The following is a 19,735-nucleotide window of genomic DNA, read 5'->3' on the forward strand; positions in this document are numbered from 1 at the left end:
GCCACGGTGCCTCACTCTGTGTTGACGGAATTGAACAGCATTAACCTTTTCACTTGCACTAACAAAGACAAGTTAAGACAAGATGTGGTATGATGGCTGCACATCTATGTATTGTTTTTGCCCAGGGCCCTCTACAATTACACAGCACTTCAGAGCTAATATTGGGGACGTGTTTAGTATTTTTTTCCTCCCTGCAACACTTCTACAAAACAATAGCTTCATTATTTGATCAAAAATAACCAGTTACATAATAAATATATATCCTTTAAAAAATAAAGTTTTATAAAAATATATTCCAAGCAATTGTGAAGAGACGTAGCAATGAGGAAAACATGTAGCACTGCACTTAGCGCACTGAAGTTCAGTTATGGGGCTGAAATAATATGTTATTTGATGAATACCAGAGACTACAAAATATGTGAACAAATTCTGCTTAGTGATACATAGGCTGCATGTCCGTAAGAGTATTTGTAATGTCATTACAGAGACTCATGTGAACATCCAGCCTAGCTTTAAAATTAGCTAGCTCAAATTTTGTCAGCACTACAGCTATGGCAGTGTAGAACTCACTGAAGACTGCAAACCTGCCTTAGAGATCCTGAGCTATCCTGAGCTCCTTGTTCACAAGCATAGGTTTACTGGCTAGGTTGGACAGTGCTATTTTGAAGGTATACATACAGATTTGGCCATCTACTGTATTTCAGTGACTATATTTCTTTCTTTTTGTCTTAAAGGACCAAATCATTGTTAGGGCTCCACTGTGCTGAAGATAAAAGAGAAGTGGAGAGGAAACAGAAGTACAAAGGTGAAGTGATTTGCTCAAGGTCACACAGAGGGTAAGTTGCAGAGCTAGAAATATAGACCACCCCCACATCTGCTGACTACTATCTGTTGTTCACTGTACCACACTGCATTTTAAAAACTAGCTCAATGGACTGATGTTGGAGATATGAAGCTTTTCATATTTATATTCCTTGTTCAGATCCAACTCAATCAGCCTGTGTAAAAATAGCAATCTCCATCTTGTTTCCAGAAGACCATATTCCATATTACTGAAGCAATAGCACCTTGTTTCTGGCTATCTCAGGAAATTAGGCATGAAGTAGTGGGTACTATTATTAATTTGTTCTTATTATCTCTTCTCATGAACAATCACATTAACTCTGCGTATGTTCCTCTAAGTAAGGACTAAGACACAGGGTAGGGCAATTCTGTTTTAGAACCAACAATTTAACACCTTTTGTAAGCACTGGTCTAGCTAAAAAGATTTAGACTGTGCACATGTACCCACACACACAACTAGATACCCTTGCATTCCTTATTCGTCACCAATGAATATGTGTATAGCATATCCTTTAGACCAGGGGTCAGAAATGTTTTTGGGTAGAGTGCCAAAAACTTCTGAAAACTTGACTTGTAAGATGTTAGTGTGCCAGAGGTGGCTGGTGGGAGAGTTGCAAGGAGCACCGTCTTTGTTAAGGTAGTGCAGCCCTGGCCCCTTCCCTGCCATCTGCCTTGAGGCGTGTGTGTCAAGCAAAGTGCCTACACATGCCACACTGACACCCATGCCGGGGTTTGTCTATCCCTGCTTTAAACAGAGGCATGGATTAAACATTGTGAATTCCTATTCTCTACTGTAATTCACTACCACACAGCTGTCATTTTAAAATCCACAGACATTTCAGTAACATGAGTGATAAAAGGAACAAGAAGAAAAAGTTGCACCAGAAGCAGTAAAGATAAACATAAGGTACAGTCCTGTGTGCCCATGCTTGTTTCCTTGTGCAGCCAATTTGTTCATTTTCTAGTCATATTAGAACATAAACTTGTATTGGAGGCTGGCTATGGTATGTGATGTAGACCATATTGATGCAATCTTAAGACTGTAATGAGAATAGATTACACCTATGCTATTTCTATTTGCCATGCCAATTCTGTGAATTCTCTGATAGGGTGTTGTGCCTTTTGGAACTATTCTATATTAAGCATTTTGACTGACTTGTGATTTTTTTCTCTTACAAGCTGATGGGGCTCTCCACTAGGCATAAACAGATATGGGACTAGATATGGTCATAAGCTCAAAAGCACAGTTAAACAGCATGTTACTGCCCTAAACTGCTGTACTACTATTTTTCTTTTTACTGTTTCAGAAGTGCCACAAAATAAAACAATGTTGTTTAGTAGCATAGTTAAATGGAAAACCAGGCTGAATTCTGAATAGACCAGTTTCTGCCGTCAGGTACACTGCTGCAAATATTGAACAGCTCTGCTTATTTCAACATTTACCTTGGGATAATGGTTCAGAATCAAGCCCCCTCTCTTCTTCTGTCACTTTGACACAGGAATAGGGAATATCCTGGAAGTGACAAAAGTCAGGCTTGTATTACTGAGCACAGATATCATCCCACAAAAAAGGACTATTGTTAGTGGAACTCTGCAGGATGCTGAATTTGGCCCACTCAGCAGATGATGGCTTTAGTGTTGTCATGGATCCTATCTAACTAAAGGTAGATGAATTTAATCAAGAGGAATGAAGAAGACCTTCATATAAATACCAGTTTAAACTTGATTTTGACATTTTGCTGCCAGTGCCTCTAGCTGTGACCAGTGCAAAAGCTTCAGTCCTGTAGCTGACATTGTTTGGGCAGCCTTCTTGGCCCACAAAGGAGGTCACTAAAGTTGGTTACAGAACTGGGGCCTTAGATGCTTCCTTCCTTGGAGATCTACAATTCTATCAAAATGGGTAGCATGAGATAGCAAAAGTTCAAGAGTGGAAAAACCCAATATTGCAGGTACATGTGGTCAAGCAATAAAATAAAAAAGCAATGGTAGTTTTGATGCTGTTGCTTAATTTTTCTTCCTTGAATATGCCAACTTTTGGACTGACATCAAACTGCATTGGCTAATAGGCAAGGAAGATGCACTGAGTGTATCTACAGGCATGCCAAGCTAATAGGCATTTAGATGGCATTCGTCCTCTCACTGCCTTGACTTTTACAAAGGATATTCTCAAATAACTTGACACTTCTGCTCCTTCCTAATGATAATCATGTACAATAAATCCTCTTTAATGAGACACTACAGTGGACAAGTTATTATTTCTATTGACCTCTGTGTTTCTGGGCAATTTTGATAAAATGCAACTTGTTGAAGGTTCTGACAGCTAGTTGACTGGGCTGGCAGAATGTACGGTGGATAGCAGGGTAGGGCGAAGATGGGGTGGAAGGAGTGAAATCTGGAGCTTCTGTTGGGGAATATGGCAGGAAAGCTTAGAAGTGGAGCTAAAACGGCAGCTGAACCTGAAGGATAGCCTGGGAGAAGCTGTAGAAACCTAAGCAGCAATGAGTAAGAGAAGCAGATTAAATTGTGGCTGGCATATTTACAAGAACAAGTGGTAAGAACAGCAGTCAAAGCCCACCACTATAGTTGGGATAGAGGGATTAACTGGCTATTTGGATAGGAGAGACGGCCATTAAAAAAAAACTGCGATGACTTTAGGTCGCATCAAATCTAGCAAAAAGTGAAAACAGAATTATGAAAGGACCCTCAACATCAGGCTTTGGAACATAAAACATCCATTGAAAAAGCTGTGGGGTTAAGGAAGAAATGTTGAAAGACACATTATTCTCTCTTTGCCCACTGTTAGTTTCTTGTACCTTCCTTTGAAACATCTGATACTGACTACTGAGAAGACTGGAGAGTGAATTAGGTGGATTGCCTGTCTGATCTGGCATAGAAATGTGTATATCTGTAAAACAAATGTTATTCATTTTCATTTTATCTTTCCTACTCAAATGTTTGGTAACTTTTTATATAAAAAGGCCAGGATTTAGAACTTTTCACCTGTTTAACATGGGGTTAAAAGCCACTTAATCCCATGTTACCATGTCCCAGTAATGAAAATTATGCTAATAGCGTCCTGATTAAGTGAAACATCATTCAAGCTAAATTGGCTTCCTGGGAAATATCCCCATAAAGTAGCCATCATGATTAAGAATGCCCCAATTAAGTAAAGTACACTATGTTGATTATTAAAGTACCTGGAAATTTCTGCCAGATCTCTTTTCTTTTATACCACTGATTGTTCTGCATGTTTGCAGGCTGTTGTTCAGGGCATTTAGCTGTGAAGTGTAAACAAGTTGATTACCTTTTAGCAGCTTTTACCTGCAGTTCCTCAATATTATCTAAGAATGGATTATATCCTGAAAGACTCTTCTTGAACCCTGTGCCATGGTGGTTGGCTCACCTGTCACTTTAAGACAGGAGTGGGCAAAACATGACCTGTGGACTGGATCTGGATGACTAGGCCATTCTATGTGGCCCATGGAGCCCCTCCCAAAGATAATTATTACCAGCCTGTGGCCAGGGAGCTTGAACATCTCACTGGCCTAGGAGCAGGGACAGGGTCTAGAAAGACCAAAGGTAAGGGACACAGCCACAGACCAAGGGGGCCAAGGAGCCCATAGCCCAGGAGTGGTAAGGACTGGGGCTGGGAGCCCAGAGCCCAGAGCCCAGAGCCCAGGAGAAGGTGTTTATCATCAGGAATATCACCTGCAAGGCATGGGAGTGGGTATTGAGGATGAAATCTTTGATTAGACTTACTCTACTACACTTAGGCAGCCTCCCTCCTAATAAAACAATGACATCCAAAGCATGACAGGCAGGTAAGGAGGGGAGGTCACCCTAGAGTTGCAGCTGGGCAGGGATTGCATGACAGCTGGGAGGTGTCACAGCCACTCCTGGAGCAAGAACCTGCTAGAAACCTCTACTCCCCTACAGTTTGACACCATGTGACCATTTCTTTTGCCATTAGTCATTCCATAGCATCTTGCTGGCAGCTTCAGCAATTACTCACATGGGAAAGTAATGGAATGAAGGTATTTAATGTATTTTTAGCTGTCTCTTAATGGAATTTAGCAGCTGGAAAAGGAGCAGAGTCATTGCCATGTGATTAGCCAGTTCTTCACAGATCACAGTTTGAGAAACATTGACCTATCCCGCTACTGCTACTGATGCAATGATCACTAAGATGGCACTAATGATTGCAGAGGTGTTGTATTGACATTGTTCAAGTTCAGGCAAGGGACTTGGACTAAGCATCCCTGGTTGTGCTCCTGGTTTGTTTAAGGAACAAATGATGTTAGTGGCAACAATGCACAATTTTTCTGGGTAAATTTTTCAAAAATAATTATGCAACTGAGGATCCTAAGAGTCATACTGAGAAGTGATTAAGGCTCTGATGCCCAAGTAGATTGGTGTCCCATTTTCCAAGGAGGTTTAGGTATTGACTGTCAATGAGATTTAGCCTCCTAAGTGTCTAAATCCCTTTTGAAAGTATGACTTAAAGGCTGAAGTTATAGGTTACACTTAGACCATACTAAGGGCACTTAAAACATGAGCGTCTGCAGGTGAAATCTCATTAGCTCATGCTAAGTGCCCTCTGAACGTCTCAAAGTTATACCACTTCAGGTGAGGATAGGCTCTGCTACCTAGCTCATGTTAGGGTAATTTCAGTCTATGCCACAGAAATGAAATTAACACACTGAAGTCCTTCAGTATCCCAGGAACCTGCCCTCCCAGCCCCCTTTCTTGTAAGGCAGAGATGGACTCCAGGGGCATATCCAGATGAGTGCAGTTGTGTAGTATGTGGTGCTGCAAACAGGTTTCTAGCACCACATACTTCACAGTCAGGTGTTCTCTGCACTGCAAGAGTATACTGCACATGTGTGCACTGCTCAATTTTTTTTCTGCAGGTTTTTTTGATCCTTGGCTATCCAGGGGTAAAAAAAAAAAGGTGGGGGGGAAATGCAGTAGCGCACACTCAGGCACCATGTGCTCCTGAAAAGTGGAGCTGGGCCACTTGGAGCCACAGGCTACTGGCCAGACTCTGCCCAGCAGAATCACAGTGGCTGCAGACCTGGGAGGCCCCCAGGTAAGGCTTCTGGGGCCAGCATAGTGCTGGCCTCAGCCTCCCCTACCATTCCTGGGGTAACTTGCCATGTGCCAAAGCATGCATGGCACAGGTGTTTCCCAGGGACAAGTAGCTGTGGTGCAAGGTACGCTGCTGCTAGTTGTCACCCCCAGACAACCAAACATCCATACATGTCTGGATGTGCCCTAGATATTCTATCTTCTAGCTATGACTCTGCTCCCTAGCTGTCTAGTGGCAAGTGAGGGCAAGAAACAGTATTAACTCTTAATGTACAACTGCTGACAACATATTGTAACTTCAACACCACTTAATGTTCCATAGATTCAGTATGATCTAAGTGTAATCTATAAATCCCCCTTTAAGGATGCTGAGTCACTTGTATGCTGCTGTAAATGTGATCTTCGGTGACTCTATTTCACCATTAGTAGAATAGCGATAACAATACCTGACTACTTCTAGATGTAAGGAGTTTTGAATCACCTATATTTGTCAAGCTCTTTGAGATCTGCTATGTAATAAGCACAAATAAGTGCTTTATAATTTATTTATTATTTATTATTCAATTGCTGTTTTATTGGATTCAATGGGAAAGCTTAAATAAGTCATAAAATTGTCAAGTATGATGGGGAAGCTAGAGATCCTCATTTTGCCCACCATGCTTCTGGCAAAAGAAAAAAAAGAAAGACCTGAGGGAAATTCCTAAATGAAAAATATAAACAAAACCCTGAAGCTACTAAGGTCCTTAACAGATATATTTTTTTGAAAATAGGTTCTTTTTAAAAACAAATTAAATACATTCTTGCCCTCATTTTTTTTTTCCCCTGGTTTTGGTGGCAGGTGCCCCAGGCATCCGAATGTGGGTAGTCAATCCTTTGTTCTATTGATCCTGACAAGGACACGTGCTAAGGAGCCTTCTCCTCCCTGAGGCAGTGACTAACTACAGATTTAACAGGTCCAAGTGAGGAGGAAGAAGAGAGGTTCTAAAGCTTGTCATTCATTCTGGGCTCATCATTTTGCCCTTTTAATCTCAACCTTCTCCCTGTCTATATCAGATCATCAAGGTGTATTATAGCCAGGAGGCAGACTCCCAGCAACTCTGCAGAGCCCTCCCAGGGTTGGCAGATGCAGAGGATTTAATGAACTTCTCCTCAGCAAATGGGAAGTACCTGTAAGAGTGAGTAGTGCTCTTTACAGGCCACTATATCCTCTGAGGAGGGATGGGGACAAGGCCAAAAGGGAAGGAATTTTGGTGAGACCCACCTTTTTAAAATTCTAGTTGCCATGGGAATGGGTATATGAAAGATGAAGCTGTGTGATCTGGACACTGTTTTTAGGTTTTGCTCACAATAAGAAATGTGCTCTTTTGCTGTTCTTCTCTTCTTCTCAGTTTTCAGTGTTATTCCAAGCCTACCTACAGTTTTTGAATGCAGGGCAAATTAGATTCTTCCGTGTTTAGACTTCTCTTTAGCCACACAAGTTCTTTTCCCCTGAATTATTAAATATGGTACATTTCATCAAATGTGTTGATCAAATGCCAGAAGTACAGCAAACTGGCACTAGAACTTGTCTCCCATATATTGGTGCATTAAAGTAGACTTTCATGGTTCAACTTTGTTATAGATTTTGTGCATGGTTATATTTTATTAAATACTCCATGTTTACAGCTTATTGAAACTTTCACCCAACAAGATCCTGAAACACTTCCCAATCTAATATTCAGAATATAAAAATATATTGTCTCTCCTTATTTGTTTGGAACACAGGAATTCCTTAACATTTAATAACGTATTCCCAACATATAATAATGAATTAAATGTATCTCCATTATGGAGCCTGCTGCTGTTGTGTGTCATGCTCTAAGAGATGCCATATAACTACTGCTTAAAAACAAAGAAGCAAAATGGCTTAAAAATGGGTTAAAAACTCCTGGGGGTGGGTGGGGGGGGGGGTGTTTCATCTAATGTGTGTAGAATGTAGGTGTTAAGATTAAATTTAAAGGGTAGGTTTTGATTTTGTGAAATCATGCCTCAAATTAGTATAAAAGATTGTTCCAGTCTCCTGAATGTCAGACTTTACTACTTTTGTGGTCCTGAGAGAACTCACTTACAGGGACTGAATTGGAGAAACACCATGAACTTGCAACTCTTGCCAAGGTCTTTAGGAGTTGTCTGTTCAGCATGTCTCAGAATGTGGTCCATATGCCTCCATTTTTCCATCTAGGGGTAATGTTCGTCTACTTCACAGGGATCTTTTAAGAGTAAACTGATTATTATTTGTTTAGTCAGTGTTTATAAAGCATTTTGATGATAAAAAGCTCTATTATCAGTATTATGAAATATTTTAAGTGCTATTTGCTACATTACAGTTCCTTAGCAATTACTTTTTTTTTCTTTTAAGATTCTTACGTGATATGATTAATTGATACTGTTTACAGGTGAACCTTATTCTATCTCTGGATAAATAGCATACTGTAAAAGTCTAGGGAAAGGCATTGATAGATTTGGAATGTTATCCACAATGTACTTGTATGATACTTTTGCAAACTGCCTTCATCTGGCTAGTAAGAATTTGTCAAGGCATTTACCTGTTGGGAAACTCAACATGATTTCTTGAGGGTGCAATCTGGGTCTGAGTTATGTGATCTCCTCTCCTACTCTTCTAAGTATTCGTACATCAATGTCTCTGCCATTGTAATTCTTTTTGGCCTCCTCTTTATTCAGCAGCAGCTGTACAAAACAAATGTATGTTGTACTCGGAGAATACTGTATATCATATGCATTTATCCACCCAATGAAAAGAACACTTTCAATGCCCAGAGGCAGAAATGTCGTCTTGGGGAAAACTAGTGATAGGCTGTGCCTTATGTTGTACAATGTGGTATAAGAGCATATAGAAGCAATGGGATGAAAAAAGCAAAGAAAAATTTACATGAATATTAGAAAAAATATGTCTTAATAGTCTTAAAAGCGTGAAACAGGTTCCCAAGGACCACGATGGAAATCCCATTGCTTGTGTCAGCTAAAACATATTTTTTAGCACTAGTTTGGGCACTGTAAGAATCCTGCACTAGTTTGGATGACCTAACAACTCTCCACCATCTGTAATATTTGTTTTTGAATTTCATAGTTCTTAATTGGTATGCTGATATGTCCCTACTTAGAGGACTGAAATATTTTTCTTTGCCCAACGTACTCCCTTACCTTGCAAAGATAACAGAAGTGGGGATCCTCAAGATGCTGAATAGAAGATTTGAGTAAGAACTTTCTCATTTCTCCCCCACCCTACCACTACAGCAGGTGTGAAGTCAGGTACCTGCTAGGCAGCATTCCTCTCCAGAATGCTTAGACCACGCTAGGCCTCAAGGAGATGCTAGGCAGAACAGATGTGGCTTAGTTAGTATTGGATGCAAGGGTGTGGTAGTGTGTGCTACAGGATCCTATCTGTAGCCAGTACTCACAATAAAAGCTTGCCTTCATTTTATTAAAGAGCTTTGTTTCTTCTATATCTGGAGTTGCAATAAAGGAGATATTGACAGAAAAGGGGGTACAAACTCAGTTCCTTGCACTGCATTGTGTGTTTGACCAGTCCCAGAGGGGAGGTAACTGTCCTTAGCCTAATTTAGGTTTCATTTCTACAAAACCCTTGAAAAACTATAGCATGACAGTTTTTTGAAATACAAAGAGGCATTGAGGATAATCAGTGATGCATCACAGAAAGGCCCATTTGTTTCCATTTAACAGGGAAAAGGTTAGGGTAGTACATCATCTTGCTGCTTCCATTCTCTGCATTTAAGAAACTGTCTGTCCCACAACTAATTGAGAAGTGAATTTGTATATGTTGAAACTTGACTAGGACTGTCAGTTAAGAGGTCCTGGTTTTCCTGTTACTGAAAACAGATGCTGCAACAGCAACAATAAACATATTGTCTGTTTTTTTTAAAAAAAATCTTTGAGCCTAAATATGAATACCTGAGATTTTTCTTGGTACACTCTCCTCTCTGTTCTCATGGGTGGCTTTTATTTGATGTTCTAATTTTCTGTTATGTCTCCTATCTGCATCCAGCCATCTTAATTAGGTTGGTCATAAAAAGCTTTTAATTGTATTATGGCCTTTTTCTGCTCTCCCCAAAATTATTGGTTGCTGACTTCTTCAGCAACAAGATCAAAATCAGGCCTCTGGCTGATTTGTCTTCAGCCCGGGATGGTAGGGAGAGGCTTAAACCAAAATTCCTAATTTTAGTGCACCAGAAAGTTAGATTCAATCTCTGCTGGCTGGGCTCATTTTTCTGTGGCAGATGTCTTTCGATGAAGGTTGTACCCTCTGGGCCAGCATTCTTGCATACTGTGCTCCCTCTCTAAAACAAAGTCTGCTTCTTCCATATCACGTCTAGTTAGTAAGCTGTCTATCAGGACCCTGCAAACTTTGCAGAAAATTACTAGTTTTCCTGTCTTTGCCATTTCTTCCACTCCTATCTACTTGCAGATGTGTCCTTTTGGGACCTTTCTATTATTTAATTGCAAGTAGAAAGTATGAATGTGTGGTATTAGCACACCTTCAAGGTCTCCTGAACACTGACTTTTACATACAGTCCATTTGTGGCCTTGGGAAAGGCACTTTATCTAACTTCCTCAGCTTCCACATCTAAAAAAATGGAGGGCACTATATATACCTACATCTCTGGGGCAATGTTAAGGCTTAATGAGCTAACACCTGTTTGGTACTATGAGACAAACAACTTCAAATACAAGCCTGCTGTTAGATAATTATAAACTGTTGGGTTTTGTAGTCTAAAGGGTTAACTTAGCCTCTGTGGTCAGTTCTGACCACTTTACTGGGTGGGAAATATTATGAATTACAAATGGTGAGGTAGATAACTATTAACTTCTTTTTGTTATTAATCATTTTGTTATTTATTGCCGTTTACTTTGTAATTATTGCTTGGGAAAAGAAATCTGTCATTGCTGTGTGCCAGCTCTAACTGCAGCTGCGGATTTAGAGACAAAATTCAGGCTTCAGCCTTTCCCTGGGGCTGATGGACTTCTCCTTTCAAAGTAGGACACTTCTATCTGATGGCATTAACCATAAAATCCCCCATTTCAAGTCTATGATATCCTGAAGGACAACGGCTCATTTCATTTCTTATCAAGAAATCGGGCAGATCAGTCATATTTCCCGAATCAAATGACATTTTCAGAAAATTCATTTGAACCAAAAATGAGGTTTCCTCTCCACAGACTCCAATTAGTTTAAAAGTGGTTTTCTGATGAAAATTCTTGAAATAACTGAGCTGTATAAAGAAAAAATCCATATCTATATATGTATGTATATAGATATATGTACACATACACTCAATGCAAAAGCTACAGCCAGAGTACCCTATCAAGCAGTATAAATCTTTAATTTTGGTGATCAGCATTAATAGGGGAATACTTTAAGATCTTTCCTTGCTTCCTTTTATTTTTCTCCCTCTCATCCCATCTCTCTAGCTATTCCAATGGGAATGCACATACTCATTTGCTCCCTAAGTACACAAAATTAGCTGCTTATCTGTTGATCTTCTTACATGATCCTTTAAAAATCCTTTCTCTGTATGTGTGTCCAAGGCTGCTTTTGCCTTCAGAGGAAGTCCAGGCAAGCCAATCCTCAACCTTCCCCTTACCTGCTCACAGGGGGCCTGGGCCTAATTAAATTGCTCTCAAAGACAAGAAGGGATGAATTTCCTTCTTCCAAGCTCCCTTGTCACCCATTTAACTCAGCTGAGATTCATTCATTCCTTTTTACTTATGTTAAAAAAGATAAAATGGGAGGGAAGAGGTTGGATTAGGGCACAGGGGGAAGTAAGAGGAGGCAAGGGAGGAAGATGGGGAAAGTAATGAAAATAGCCCTCTAATCTGGTTATACTGCATAGATGTAAAATTCAAGGAATGAACAAAGGAAAGAAAAAAGAGTGGGTGAGTGAGACAGAGTGAGAAGGGAAAAGTACTGAAGGAGGGTTTGGATTTCTCCAGGTGAATGGGGCATTTGAAGAAAATTATTATTTTTTAACACTAATATTGGAGAAAAGTATCCATCTATCTCTGTGTTGTAAACCTCATTGCTTCTGCTTTCTTTCTTTCCCCCCTTCTTTGTCCCCCCCGCTTCTTTTTTCCCTTTCCCTTGCTCAGATTAATGAAGGAGGCCTGGGAAATTAAGATGAGCCCTGCCTGTTAATGCAGTGTTGCCTGAGAGGGGCGGAGGGGAAGAGGCGGCCACTTTGGCTCGACTGCTATCGATTGCACTGGGAGGGTCACAGGGGAGACATCGCTGCTGCTTCACATCTAAAGGAACAGGGAGGTGGGGGCTGTGGTAGAGGCTGGGGGTGGGGAGGGGCAAGTGTCGGATGTACCAAACGAGAAGGTCCCCTTTGCAAGCTGAAGCCCAGTGAAGGCCTAGGAATAGCCAAGCAATTAGCCTTTGAAGGTCATCTGAAGTTGCGGGGGGTTTTTTTGTTTGTTTTTTCCCCCTTTCCCTCCCCACCCCTTTCTTTTCAGCTCAGTATCCTCCTCCTCCTCTTCCATCACCCAAACCCCAAACACAGAGGAATCCGTTCAATTAAATCTCTCTCAGCTCCAGCTGGCTCTTGAGTGAAAGGTCAGTGGAGTCCGGGAGGGAGAGAAACACACAAGGAGGAGCTGGAGCTATTGCTGCTACCACTGCCTCTTCTGTCTTTCTGTTCCCTCCACCCCTCCTTCTCCTCATCTCCCCTCTTTAATGATACCCAATGGTCAATCACTCCCCAGCAGAGAGAGAGATGCCCTGAAGCATCATTGTGGTCGGGAGCGATCGATCAGGTTTTTAAAAAAAGAAGATAATGATAACCCGTGGACATAATGTCAGTGAGTTTGCGGTGTCTCTTGGAGGCCGCTCTCACTCTGTCTGCCAGGGCCAGTGAGAAGGTTGGAGGGGCCCGAGAAAGACTTTTCCCCCCACTGAGCCCACTTAGCCCTGCTTTAAAGACAGCTAATTAGACCAGGGCTGCTCTGTCTGTTTACACTGGTGGTGTGGTGTGTGGGGGTGGGACTTACACCAATGGTAAACAGGACTAAAGCAGGCTTTGTTTTAAAAGAGGCTTCAAGTTAACTGAAGGTAACCATATAGAGATATAGATATAAATAATACATATACACACATAACACACCGCACAGCCCAGACAGGCCCTTATAAGAATGCAATATAGTATTCTAAAGCAATCATCATAATTACTACTTTTTACAGGATGTGTTGTTCTGGTACATTACTTTAAAATCCATTAGTACTTATATTATAAGGATATTCAGGTAGGTGCTTACTGCTGCTTATGTTTTAGGATGAAGAAAATCTCCCGAAGGTTTTCCTGACACTTGACTTGGTAGCTAAGTGCTGATAGATGCATATCAACTCTTTAATTCTGTTAGCATACTCCTGAATAGGTTGTCAAAATTAGTAAATACTTTTATTGAAGGAAAACGGAACCTCAACTTTTCTAAATCTATTAGCCTGCGTGGCCTAAGCCTAGGAGCCTAAGTGGCCTAAGAGACTTTTAATTTCTCATGGATATGTAATATGTGTGTTAAAAGTTGAAACAGTGTATTATCAGAAGGATTTAATACTTCTGCAGTCTGAACCTCCTTTTACTCCACCATGCACTTTAAAAAAAAAAAAAAATTTAAATATCTGGACCATCTCCCCCACCCCCCTTTTTTCAAGAAGTTATAGGATAAATAACCCAATACAAATAATTTCCCATCCCCACACAAATTTTTTGTTGTCACATTATTTTCTGCATCATTTGATGAACAAAACTACATTTTCCTCTGCACCTATTAAACTATTTGATGATGCCTTTTATTTTGCACTATAATTGGGAAACCAATCATGTGATAAAATGTAAGTTTGTTGTGAAATAAAATAAGCGACGTTGAAAACATCCAGATTATATTGTCCGACAAAGTTTCCCAGACATCATATCCATTGAGAGAGGGAGAGGAATTATATTATTATTTCTTAAATTTTGCACATATAAGAAAAAGTGTTGAGTATTGGAATATACTTGCAACAGACATAACGATAATATTGCATTATTCTGCCATTACCTGCTTGCTTATGATATTAAAAAGGTGGGTAGCAAGTGTTAAAAACGGCTATGATCTTAAATAGGATATTTTTCTTGTTTCCTTTCTTTGGACAGCTGGTTTGTGTATATGAATTTGGAACACTTGTATGATTGAGCCAGTAAAAGGAAAAGCTGCCAGACATATGTATTAACATGCACTAGCAGGATTGAAAACTTGGGGCTAGCTTTAAGGGAAACACGGAAAATAATATGTGATGCCATTTGGTATTTTGCCGTGAAGAATCACAAAACACCCACTTGGATTTTCTTAATAAAACAGTCTACTTTAATTAAAACACAGAATTTCACAGAAGGAGCTAAAAAGCAGCCTGACCATTTTGAAAGCTAATGTACCTCTTTAGCAGCTCTCTCTGATTCCAGATTTATTAAGTAAAAGAGGATTTTAGAACAATGGTTGCAACAGTTTGTTGTATTTTATTGGTAACACGCTTGCATATCAAATAGGAATTCAGGCACGCATCTTTACTTGAGTTTAGACAGAACTGATTATACTTCATGAAATCAAATACAGTGCAAAGCACATTCTAGCATAAACAGATAGATCTAATTGCTGGTAAAAAGTTTTATAATATAACATTTTTACAGAAACAAAAGGGTCTTTTGTGACCAGGAATAAGTTAGCTGTGAATAATAGTGTTGTACATATGGTCAATAATGACAATGCTTTTAATCATCAGTGACAGCATGCGCTGGGAAGCTCCATTCCATGAGAGATCCCTTGGAATCAAAGTTCCCGTAAATGGGAAGATGCTAAAGCGTACAAGAAAACTTGGTTGGCTTGCTTTGGAACTAGTAGCCTGAGTTCCAGCACTAGAAGATGGGAGACAGGTTCTGGTCTTGCCTCTACTATTTAGCCAATGCATGGATTCAGTTATTCTGTTTAGGAAACAAGGTGAGAGGGGAGCGAGCTGATAATCTAAACATGCCTTACCACTGCTCTTCTCTGGCCCTCAGACTCAATTGCTGAAGCATTGGAGATCCACAGATGAAAACTTCTGTGGGCCAGATCCAAAACCCAGTGAAAAATATCCACCAGCGCTCTGGATTATATTACCTCTAAAGGTTCTGTTTTTATAGCTATTTTACAATTGAACAAATATATATTTGTGTATATATGTTTGCTGCAATCAATTAAGGGGTCCTGGGGATGTGCAGAATTATTCATATGTGCAAGGTGGGCAAAATATGACTTTCTATTAACCCTCTGGACAGCAAATGCTACTGGACATCACCGAATTGTCTCATATAATATTTCTTTGCTTTTAACAGTATAAAGTAGCAGATTAGATATCATGATACTGTCTAGCTAGGGAAATCATAAGCATGCTGGTACTGTAAGTATGAAATTTCCAGGTATACTCCTGTAAATATTCCCCTCTACTCTCCCTCAGAAAAGGAAAAAATGAGTGCTCCCCCCACATACACAGAACCATATGCTGCAGATGAAATATTTGGGGGATGAAAGATGTTTCTTCCTATTTTAAAGTCTTTTTGAAAGCTCCTATCCAATGCCACATGTACAATATTGCAATATTCTCTTCATGAAGCTGTGTTACCAGCTAGGATTGCAACAATAAATAGATTCAGACAGTGGTACCTCTCATTATTGTTCCTTTGTAGATTTTTACTGCTTTGTATTTATGCTGCATGGAGCTGAAAAGTGCATTTTGTAGACCAACATCTAAAGCACATTTATCTTTCCTACTTTATTCATTCCTTCCGTTTTATCCCACCTTATCTTTAGACCCTTCAGTGCTGTCCAACATACTGTTTAGTGTCTGAATGAGGTAAGTGGGTGCAATGCACTGTGGGGATTTTTTATTCCATTTTGGCTAACAAATATCCCAGGAAAAAATGAGTTAACCTTAGCATTGGAACAAAATTGTCTATGCATTGAAATTGCAAATTACCCACCAAAGTACTGAATTGAGTACTCACTGTCTGAAGTGATAACAGATTTTCAATCCTAAAATATTTTTTTTGTCATTAAAAGTTATTTGAATATTGCATTGCTTACACTATATAACATAAGTGACGCAGAACTATGCAGAGTTAATGCAGCAATAGCTAACAAAGTGACTGGAGAAATGACTACATAGGATTTTATATTTATTCCCTCTCAATGACTCCATGTCATATTTACAGAGATTTGAAACCAGAAGGTGCTTTTCTAACTGCCAGGCTTGCACGCTCCACCTGGAAAAAAATCCTACTATAGTCTTTCTGTCTCTTAAATCATCACCAGATTTTTTTTTTTAAACTCGGCCTTCACAATCTAGCTGACAATTCTGATGATGATGCATGAGGCAGCCCTCTGGTAGGTGTATGTATGTGCGGGAGTAGAAAAAAATGGGTTTTGGCAGTAAAACAAGCAGACGTACAGAAAACCGAGCGAATACAGGGTTGTTTTGTTTTGGGGTTTTTTCACATTGGGTCTAATTCTGCTAAGCCTTAAACACAGACATAAGAATGTAGGACTGGATGGAAGGGATTACCTATATCAGTGGTTAGCAATGTTTTGAAGAGGGATTACTTTAACAGAAGGTAGATCCAATTATGGGTTGCTTTCAGCCTGGCCCATGAAGTGGCCACGGTCACTTTTCCCCACTCAGTGCCTCCCCACTTCTCTCTATTGCCTGGGACAGCCCTATACCACTGAAACGCCACCGAAGTCCCTTACAGGCAAAATGCTTCAAAAGCTCCCCAGCTCCACAGGCCAGATAAAATGGCTCTGCAGGCTCTAGAGCAAGCCTAGCAGAAGTTAGATTATAGCAAATTTCCTGATTACACCTACGTTATATATATATTCAGAATTTAACCTCAAATTGCACAAATTGAACTAAGTTATGTACTCAAGCTCATTGTCATTCATTCTTTTATGTAACTACACTTGGCTTTTATGATATGCAGATAGTAAAGTGTATGACTTATAGGCAAAACCTCATCTTTTGTGATGCTGTCAGGTCTTGTAAGCTGAGCATGGTTGAGGTTAGGTCAGTACATGAAAAATTCCTGAGAACATCTCCACTCGTAGATGGAATCGTAGATGGTCAGCATGTTGGAAAAATCAGTCTTCTAGTGTGCAGATACTGGAAGACATGGTGGTTTGATAGCAGTAATTTATTCTGGCTCAGTATTAAATCACTTTATTGGTATGGTGTTAGGGCAGTATCAACAGATGTACGGTCTTGCAATAAAATGTAAAACTGTGGTCCTAATCATCTACCATTAATCTTCAGAGATTGTGGACTTGTAAGTACACATTTCTCTTGTCAGCAGGAAAATAGTAGTTTTAAGGTTTTTACTTTTTGTTAGATGTAAGGGTGTTTTAACCTTGCTAGGCCACAGCCTAATTCTATGCTTAGTCAAGTTCTTAGTATGTTTACAGTGACATATAAAAGCTTAATGCAATAATAATTTATATGGCAAGATTTATTCCTTAAGGTTCCCAAATCACTTTAAGTATTTAAAACCTATACAAATGATAAAAAGGGATAGATATGGTTGGACTAGTTGTAATGAATAATTTATTTGACAAATCTATCCCTTTTTTTTCCTATTTGCAAATTATCCAAGAACAGACTTTGATTCTTTTGTTCGTTATTTGAAGTTAGTTGACTAATCATTTATGCAAAGAAAATGTAGCCTATAGATTGCTTGCAAATGCCTCAATGTTACTATTACTTCAAGTATTAACTATTTTTAATTAATTGCTCAGTCTGCTGTAAATAAGGTTGTTTTATTTCTTCATGATGTCTGCGTGACTTTAGCTCAAACCATGTGGATCTTATAAATCTGTAAGGGGATCCACAACTGGCTAAAGAAGATAGACAAGATTGAGCGGGAACTTCATGGTAAGGGGATTGGGTAGGATATTCTGTGAGAAGTAGGATGACGGGGCGGGGGGCACAGTTTGCTGCCTTCTACAAGTGAAAACGAACTTGAGCCAAGCACAAAGAAACATGAGAAATAGATTTTAAAAAGTACCTCAATAACAATGGTAGGAGTCTAGATAATAAAAAAATTGGAGCTGGAGATGGTCATGCATGAAAAGAAATGGGCTATAATTATTACTAAAACCATAAGGGATGGGTCATATGACTGAACCATTTAAATCAGGGGTGGGCAATTATTTTGGGCAGAGGGTCGCTTACTGAGTTTTGGCTAGCCATTGAGGGCTGCATGACAGGCAGCCCAGGGCAGATTAATATGAACTTTCTAAACTTTTAGGGGCCCCATGGACTGGATAGAATGGCCTGAAGGGCTGCATCTGGCCCCCAGGCTGCATTTTGCCCACCCCTGATTTAAATCAACAGCTACAGTTTTATGCATAAGGATAGAATGGGAAGGGGGCATGCAGGTGACAGGTCAGATTAGGCCCATGAACCCTCACACCTCCACAGTGGATCCAGTTCACTTGGCATCTGCTCTGGCCAGTCCGAGACACAACAGGAAGAGGTCTGGTATCCTGGATACTTTTCTTCCACTGATGGGAACAAGCCACAGTGCTGGGCTTCTTGTGGTGTTGCTGGGGCTCCAGCACCTCTACTGTCTCCCAGGTGTTGGCAGCCAACACAGCGAGGGACACATGGCTTCTTCCTGCATCTGCAGCCAGGTACTTGGGCAAGAGACCCAGCAGCACTGTGGCTGCAGACAGAAGTGCAAGTCCCCGCTGTAACTGAGAACGTGTTGCAGGAAGCATTCTGAGTTACAAGGATCCCCCAGACTAAACAGCAGTTCACTGTTCGTTCCAGGAGGGATGGGAATCTAGCTGCTGGCTTCAAGCCTGCAGCCAGTTTCCCCTAGCAATGGCCCCTCCTTCTTCCCAGCCTGCACTGTTTTAAGAAGGGGAGGGGGAAAAGGGAGCAGAGGGAGCTCATTCTAGGGATCCCCCTGCTGATGCTGGAGGGTGGGCTGTGTGGATTGGACCCCGCCCATCTTGGGGCGGGAGGGGCTCCAATCCACCTGCCTCACCTTCCATCATGGACTGAAAAAAACTCCAGGTCAAATTCCCTCTGCTCCCTTTCCTTCCTCCCATTATAAAATAGTGACAGGCTGGGAGGCAGTGCAGGTGGAAGTCACTGAAGATGCTATGTTTTGAAACGTCTTCATGTGATCCCTCATACAATGAGGGTTTAGATTTTTGTGGGATTGAGCCCTTTTAAAGCACTTTTCAGATGTGCAATTGTGTTTGAGCATGGTTGTAGAGCATTTTCAGGGGCTAGAGCAGGCAAAAACTGTCACTTTTGTCTGTGCCCTGTGGCTTGTTTATGCTGCAGCAGGAGCAGCAGCAGCAGCAACCAAATGCCAGGGAAAGAGCAACACCATGGGAAGAAACCTGCATTGTGCGTGATTGTCACTGTGGGGACAAGCTACAGTGCCAGTCTTCTTCTCTTGGTGCTGCTGGAGCTTCAGTGCTTCTGGTCTCATCCAGGAGTTTGGTGGCCACTGTGGGAAGGTTCCCCATTGCAGCTGGAGCCAGGGCAAATGTCTGCAGGTTGGATGACCCATCTCTGCAGGCCAGATCAAGCCTGCAGGACATATGTTTGACGCCCTTGTCCTAGATGAATCAGATGCACAAGATTCTGAGTTCTTACAGATTCAGGTTGCAACTAATAATAATAATGATAAAGATGAGATAATGGTGGGCG

General features: G+C 40.6%; 1 long non-coding RNA gene across 1 annotated transcript in view; it reads left to right on the forward strand.

Annotated features, from left to right (window-relative positions):
* The first annotated feature begins 773 nt into the window (after positions 1-773).
* The window catches only part of LOC149866400 (uncharacterized), an 87,825-nt gene continuing 68,863 nt past the window's right edge, over positions 774-19,735 (forward strand). Inside the window, exon 1 of the long non-coding RNA XR_016441588.1 lies at positions 774-836. This is a non-coding gene — a long non-coding RNA (uncharacterized LOC149866400). The remainder of the gene's footprint in view (positions 837-19,735) is intronic.

This window comes from Crocodylus siamensis, chromosome 4 (genome assembly GCF_052110815.1).
Source record: "Crocodylus siamensis isolate JL-2025a chromosome 4, ASM5211081v1, whole genome shotgun sequence".
In the NCBI taxonomy this organism is placed as follows: Eukaryota; Metazoa; Chordata; order Crocodylia; family Crocodylidae; genus Crocodylus; species Crocodylus siamensis.